The sequence below is a fragment of the Trachemys scripta genome, chromosome 14 (assembly GCF_013100865.1).
Source record: "Trachemys scripta elegans isolate TJP31775 chromosome 14, CAS_Tse_1.0, whole genome shotgun sequence".
Classification (NCBI taxonomy): Eukaryota; Metazoa; Chordata; order Testudines; family Emydidae; genus Trachemys; species Trachemys scripta.
Window position 1 is genome coordinate 4,025,657 of NC_048311.1, and position 6,764 is coordinate 4,032,420.

The 6,764-nt window shown below is 49.8% G+C and overlaps 1 long non-coding RNA gene across 1 annotated transcript; it reads right to left on the reverse strand.

Moving 5' to 3' along the window:
* Positions 1-437: 437 nt before the first annotated feature.
* Positions 438-5,902, reverse strand: LOC117887224. Its single transcript, XR_004648139.1, has 3 exons — positions 5,782-5,902; positions 3,633-3,724; positions 438-2,131 (listed from the first exon to the last, which is right to left on the reverse strand). It is a non-coding gene; the product is annotated as an uncharacterized LOC117887224 (long non-coding RNA).
* Between the last annotated feature and the right edge of the window lie 862 nt (positions 5,903-6,764).

Consider the following 6,764-nt stretch of genomic DNA (forward strand, 5'->3'; position numbering starts at 1 on the left):
TGATGATTGGGGAGGGAAGAGAGGTTGGGGGCTCAGGTGAGGGCGGTACTGAAGTTGCGGGGAGTGGAGGGGTGGGACTCTGAGTTCCACTACAACCATCTACCCTGCCTCAGCCCAGGCCACGAAACATCCCCCAGAAACTGGATTAAAGCATATTTTTTTTAAGAGAGAACTTTCACTTTAAAGACTCAAAGAGATGATGAGTCCCCTACCCCCCTTGGTAAGATGGTGCCAATATTTAATTAGCCTCACTGCTGGGAAATTGCATCTTATTTCAAGGAAGAATTTGTGTAACTTCAGCTTCCAGCCACTGCTTCAAGTTATTCCTTCCTGAGCAAAGCTTAAAAGCCCTCCCCGCCCCCCCCGCCCCCCCCGCCCGCCATTATCAAATCTGTTTTCCATGTGTAAGTACCTATACACACTGATCAAGTCCCCTCTCAACCTTCTCTTCAATAAGCTGGATACGTTGAGCTCCTCCAATGGAAAGGACTGTCTTCCAGCCCCACGGTCGTTGTTGTGTCCCTCCTTTGAACTCTCTCCAATGTTCCCACATCCTTCTTGCAGTGTGGACACCAGAACTGGAGGCAGTATTCCAGCAGTGGTCTCACCAATGCTGCGTATACAGGCACGATCTCTTCCTCGCTTCTGCCGGATACTCCCCTTTTTATACACCCAAGGATCGCATGAGTCCTTTTTGCCACAGTGCTGCATGATTATCTACAATGTCGACAGTTTCTTCATCAAATGGTCACCAAACCAACAGAGTTGATGCAATTTTAGATTTGGTTTTAGTAAGTAGTGAGGACATCATAGACGAGGTGGTCGTAGGAAATAACCTTGGCTCTAGTCACAGGTTGATTCAGTTTAAATTAAAAGGAAAGATAATGAAACCCAGGTCATCAACTATGATTTTTTATTTCAGAAGGTCAGATTTGGCTACATCTATGGGGTTATGCCAGCGCAGCTACAGTGCAGTAGCTATGCTGCTCTAGCCTCTGTAGAGTAGCCAAGCCCAGATTTTTCATGCTGTAGGTATAATCTGAATTCTTGTTTTCTCAGATGTATTACCTTGCATTTGGCTGTGCAGGTACTAAAACACATTTTATTGGATTATGACCATTTAAGCAGGAAATTCAGATCACTTGGTAACGATAACCTGTCCTCCTTGTTATTGATACTCCACTAATCTTTGTGTCATCCACAAAACTTACCAGCAAAGATTTTACATCATCATGAAGATTGTTGATGAAAATATTAAGTAGTGTTGGACCAAGAACTGATCCCTAGGGCACCCACTAGAAACAGCCCTGCTCATTGATTTCTCCCCATTAACAAAAACATTTTGAGATCCGTAAATGAGCCAGCTGTGAATCCATCTACTGTGTGATCTTGTTTATTCCCTATATGACAAGCTTTTTAAATCAAAATGTCATGTGGTACCAAGTCAAATGCCCTGAAGAAATCCAAGTATACTATATCAACACAGCTGCCTTCATCAACCAGAGCTGCATAAACCAAACAGATGTTCCTGAAGACACTGTGGGGAGGTCAGATGGTTCTTGGGAGGTGCACAGCTCCCCCTGCAGGAGGTTCTGCGAACTCCACACACTGGGTTTTTTATGACTTTGGCACAACACAGTTGTGCAACCTCTTACTCCTTCCTAGCCCTGCTGAGACCACAGCCCTTTCCAGCCATGGAGATAGTCCTGGGAAAGGATGGAGAGGAGACATCTCTCTGTGTGTGAGCCCGTGTTTAGAAACACAAAGTGCTACATACAGCCCATCCCCTCCCTTGGAAGTTCTGGGGATGAGCTTCTCCACTATGTCTCTGAATCTCCTCTCCCCTGAGAGGGGTATCAGGAGGGAACAGTCTCTCTCACATGGTTTCTGGGGCTGATCCTCCTGAAATCTAAGGGACCGGGGATGAACCCTGAGCAGAAGCCGACCCGGATGCTTCAGAGACCCTCCACTCCTTCTAATACCCGAGGGGACAGGAATCCTTACCCAGCGAGGTCACATTCTCATAGTTCTGCTGCATGACGTCCCTGTAGAGGGCTCTCTGACGGGGGTCCAGCAGAGCCCATTGCTCTTCAGTAAAATACACAGCCACCTCCTCGAAGGTCACCAGCCTCTGAAACAGCCAGATTCCCCCTCTCAGAACCTGCTGCCCCAGCCACAATCCCACCAGCTCACAGCAGGGCTGCCAAATCCCTCACCCCCACTCCACAGAGAGCAGGAAATTTTCCCTGGGGAAGGGGAAATTTCTCAAAGCTGTCATTAAAAACACACGGTTTTTATGGTGAAACCGTGATGCCAAGAGCTGCCACCTCCGGTGATTTTATCATGAGTCTCACAATATTTAGTTGGGATTTTTGGACATTTCACATAATTCCTGGCACAGAACTCACACATTCTCCCTTGTTCTACATGGCCACCACCTCCCATTACTTTCAGGGGGGTAGAGTCAAACTGCCCTTATTCAAAATGGCCACCATTTCTGGCCAGGGATGTCCTTAGCCATAGGCAGAATAGGCAGCCGCTTAGGGCACCACTCTGCCTGGGGGCACCACTCTGGGGAAGCAGTGGAGCATGTAAGAGCAGGGCTGCTGGGTCCTAGAGAGAGCCGAATGCAGCACAGTCTGAGGGAGGGGATTGGCTGCTGGGGTGTCTGGGAAGGGAAGGGGTAGGGGTGGGGCAAGGAACTCACCTGTGAGTGTGACTTTCCCCCAGCATGAGGTGAGGCAGGCTCGGCGGCTCTGGCAGTATCCTTTGTTGCCACCACCCCCCTTTAACGTCCATTCTTCTCCCCCTCCCATGGAGCACCCCCCCTTTCTCCCTTCCACCCCGCCCCCCCCACGGAGCACCCCTCTCTCTCCACCTTATGGAGCCCACTAGTGTGGAATAAACTGGACTTGTCAATCCAAGGCAATCCACTCTAGGGGTTGTGTTACTTGCGAGTTGTATGGTGTTACTGAAGTATCGACTCCAAGTCCATATTTCCCTTCTCTTTATAGGCTTCCTGTATATTTCCCCTTGTAAATAAAGTGTACATTGATTGTTGGTTCATCCATTACGGAAGGTATGTACGGAGGCATCAGGCTAGTCCTGGGGGTAAGGACCGGGTCAGGGATAACTGAAACTGCATAGGGAGGTCGGGTAGGGTTCCTGGCTCCCTTGAACAGTCAGGTGGGGGCAATACCAGCTAGCAGCTGAGAACCCAGGCAGTTGAAACCCACTGTGGCCGAAGCAGAGGGACATGGTAAGGGCTCCTGTTGATGATTAGCTGCCCTTAAGGACCAAGCAATCCACAAAACCCTGTTACATCCTTTTAAGCGTTTTGTGAGCTGTCTGGTGGCTCACTATGTTCTATGGTTTAGAAGCTGCCAAGGACTAATCTAAGCAGTAGTGTAAATACGTGGCTGGGCCTTGCATGTCTGTGTAGTTACTAAACATGGTTATTTGGGACCTAGCTGTGCCCATGTGACTTCTCCATATTGTGTTTGTTGTATAAAGAGCAAAGGACTAAACAGAGGTTTTTCATTCCTCATTCAACTTTCCTCCTGTATTTCCTGTCCCTCCCACACGTCCAGTCAAACCCCACCCTCCCCAGCGCCTCCCTGCCAATCACTTACCTGAGCCAGCACCACTGCAGCAGCTATGTCTCTTCCCTGTGCCCTGGGAGGATGGGAGGATCTGGAGCAAGATGTGGATGTCATTCTGCAGCCTGTCAAGGCAAGAAGGGCCATTGGGCAGGTATCAGAAAACGTTTTAGTCCATTTTATACCCCAGTTTCCCCTGAGCTCTTTACCTGAAGCCAGATTCTAGATTCTGCCAGGCTGCAAAAACACTTGGTCACTTTATTGCAGTGCAGATCCAGCCCCTTCCACCAGGACTAAACCCACTGAAGGTATGTCTACACTAAGAAATTAGGTTGATTTAATATAAGTCGATTTTTTAGAAATTGATTTGATACAGTCGATTGTGTGTGTCCCCACTTAAGACCATTAAGACCATTAAGTCGACGGAGTGTGTCCACAGTACCGAGGCTAGCGTCGACTTTTGGAGCGTTGCACTGTGGGTAGCTATCCCACAGTTCCCGCAGTCTCCGCCACCCATTGGAATTCTGGGTTGAGCGCCCAATGCCTGATGGGGCAAAAACTTTGTCTCGGGTGGTTCTGGGTACATGTCGTCAGCCCCCCCCCCCCCCCCCCCCCCCGGTGAAAGCAACGGCAGACAATCGTTTCGTGCCTTTTTTCCGGGGTCCCATCCACTGGACCTGCTCAGCCCACTGCCTGCCTGGATGATCGGAACCCCAGGGAGGCAGTGGGCTGAGCGGAGCCAGCGGATGGAGCCCCAGACCGGCAGCAGGGTGAGCGGCTCAGCCCGCTGCCGGTCTGGGGCTCCATTCGCCGGCTCCTGCCAGCCGGGGTCCCACTCAGCTGGCAGATCTCAGTGAGGTCGATCAGGGGTGCCTGGACAGACATGGCTATCCTCCTCTTAGAGCACCGAATGGGAGTGACTCCAGGTCATTCTCTTCTTTAAGTTTCGTCTCATGGAGATTCAGTCCTGCCTGGAATATCATGCCAGCTGGAGGCTTCTGCCTCAGGCTGATCTCCCAGCTAGCAGCACCGTGCAGTCGCACCTACCCCAGCCTGCCCCTTGCTCCCATGACTCATGAAGCCTGGACAGTAGTAAGGAGCAGTTCAACTTGTGGAATGGCAAATCCAGAACGAAGGATTGCACTCTATGGGCCATGTTAAGGTTATTTCAGAGTCCTAGATAGCATTAGTCCCTATAAAAGGCTTCATGAAAATTTTTCCCCGCCCCTAACAAAAATGTTAATTTATCAGATCAGCTGAAAGGGTAAGGAACCCGAGACTATAACTTAGAGAGAGCTTCCATATTATTTAACTCATAATTGATATAATTCAAAGTAAAATTTCACAGCACAGTCTGTTCTAAGACTAAAAATGCAGGAGGGGAGTCAAAAAAGGAACAGTGACCTGTTTCCAACCAGGGACGTTTCATGAGTTAGGTGAACATGATAACCACTACATTACGGGGCTTTTGTGTGTTAGGTGGACGTGATAACCACTACACTACGGGGCTTCTCTTTTTTTGCCACAGACTTTGCCGAATGCACAGGAATGTTTTCTCTAGCTACAGAAGCTACCTAATGCAATGTCTATATCTATGGCCTTCCTGCTCACAAAGCGGTCATGCCCCCGCCCAAGGCTGACACAGCTCAGAGTGCATGTGACACAGCGACCTGACTCAGGCAGGATCGCTAGCGAGGCATGATACTTTTGCCGTTAAGCAAACGTAGAAATGTAGAAACATTCTGGGGGGACTGCATGGTCACCTGTGCTGCTGAGTGCTGCTGAGTTCGCCACGCTGGCCAAACAGGAAATGAAATTCAAAAGTTCCCGGGGCTTTTCCTGTGTACCTGGCTAGTGCATCTGAGTTCAAAGTGCTGTCCAGAGCGGTCACAACGAAGCACTCTGGGATAGCTCCTGGAGGCCAATACCATTGAATTGCGTCCACACTACTCCAAATTCAACCTGGCGATGTCGATTTCAGGGCTAATCCCCTCGTCCGGGAGGAGTACAGAAATCGATTTTAAGAGCCCTTTAAATCAACAAAAATGGCTTCGTCGTGTGGACGGGTGCAGGGTTAAATCGATCTAACGCTGCTAAATCTGACCTAAACTCGTAGTGTAGACCAGGGCTGAGACATTTTTAAAAGTCTCTGAACCAAATCTTGGGGCAGGCCTACACTTACAATGCTGCAGCAGCACAGCTGCATCTTCAGTAAAGATGCTACCTACGCCAACAGGAAGGCTTCTCCTGTCGAGGTAGGTACTCCACCTCCCACAAGGCAGTAGCTATGTCCATGGGAGAATCAATCTAGCACTGTCTATACAAGGGGTGGCCAACCTGAGCCTGAGAAGGAGCCAGAATTTACCAATGTACATTGCCAAAGAGCCACAGTAATACGTCAGCAGCCCCCCCATGAGCTCCTCCCGCCCCACTCCCAACGCCTCCCACCCACCGGCAGCCCTGCTGTTCAGCGCCTCCCCGAATCAGCTGTTTTGTGGCATGCAAGAGGCTCCGGGGGAGAGAGGGAGGAGCAAGGGCATGGCAGACTCAGGGAGAGGGTGGGAAGGGGTGGAATGGAGGCAGGACCTGTGGCAGAGCCAGGGGTTGAGCAGTGAGCACCCCCTGGCACACTGGAAAGTTGACACCTGTAGCTCCAGCCCTGGAGTCAGTGCCAGTACAAGGAGCAGCATATTAACTTCTGAAGAGCCGCACGTGGCTCTGGAGCCACAGGTTCATAGAATATCAGGGTTGGAAGGGACCTCAGGAGGTCATCTAGTCCAACCCCCTGCTCAAAGCAGGACCAACACCAACTAAATTATCCCAGCCAGGGCTTTGTCAAGCCTGACCTTAAAAACCTCCAAGGAAGGAGATTCCCCCACCTCCCTAGGTAACCCATTCCAGTGCTTCACCACCCTCCTAGTGAAAAAGTTTTTCCTAATATCCAACCTAAACCTCCCCCACTGCAACTTGAGACCATTACTCCTTGTTCTGTCAACTGCTAACACCGACAACAGCTTAGATCTGTGAAAGTGAAATGAATTATATTAAAGAAATAGAATGAATTAAAGAATGCTGTATGTACCTTTAAGTAGAAATGAGAAATGCTGCAAGCCAGGGGGGCAGGAAAGCAGACATTAACTGCTTAACTTGCCACTTAAGGGCAAT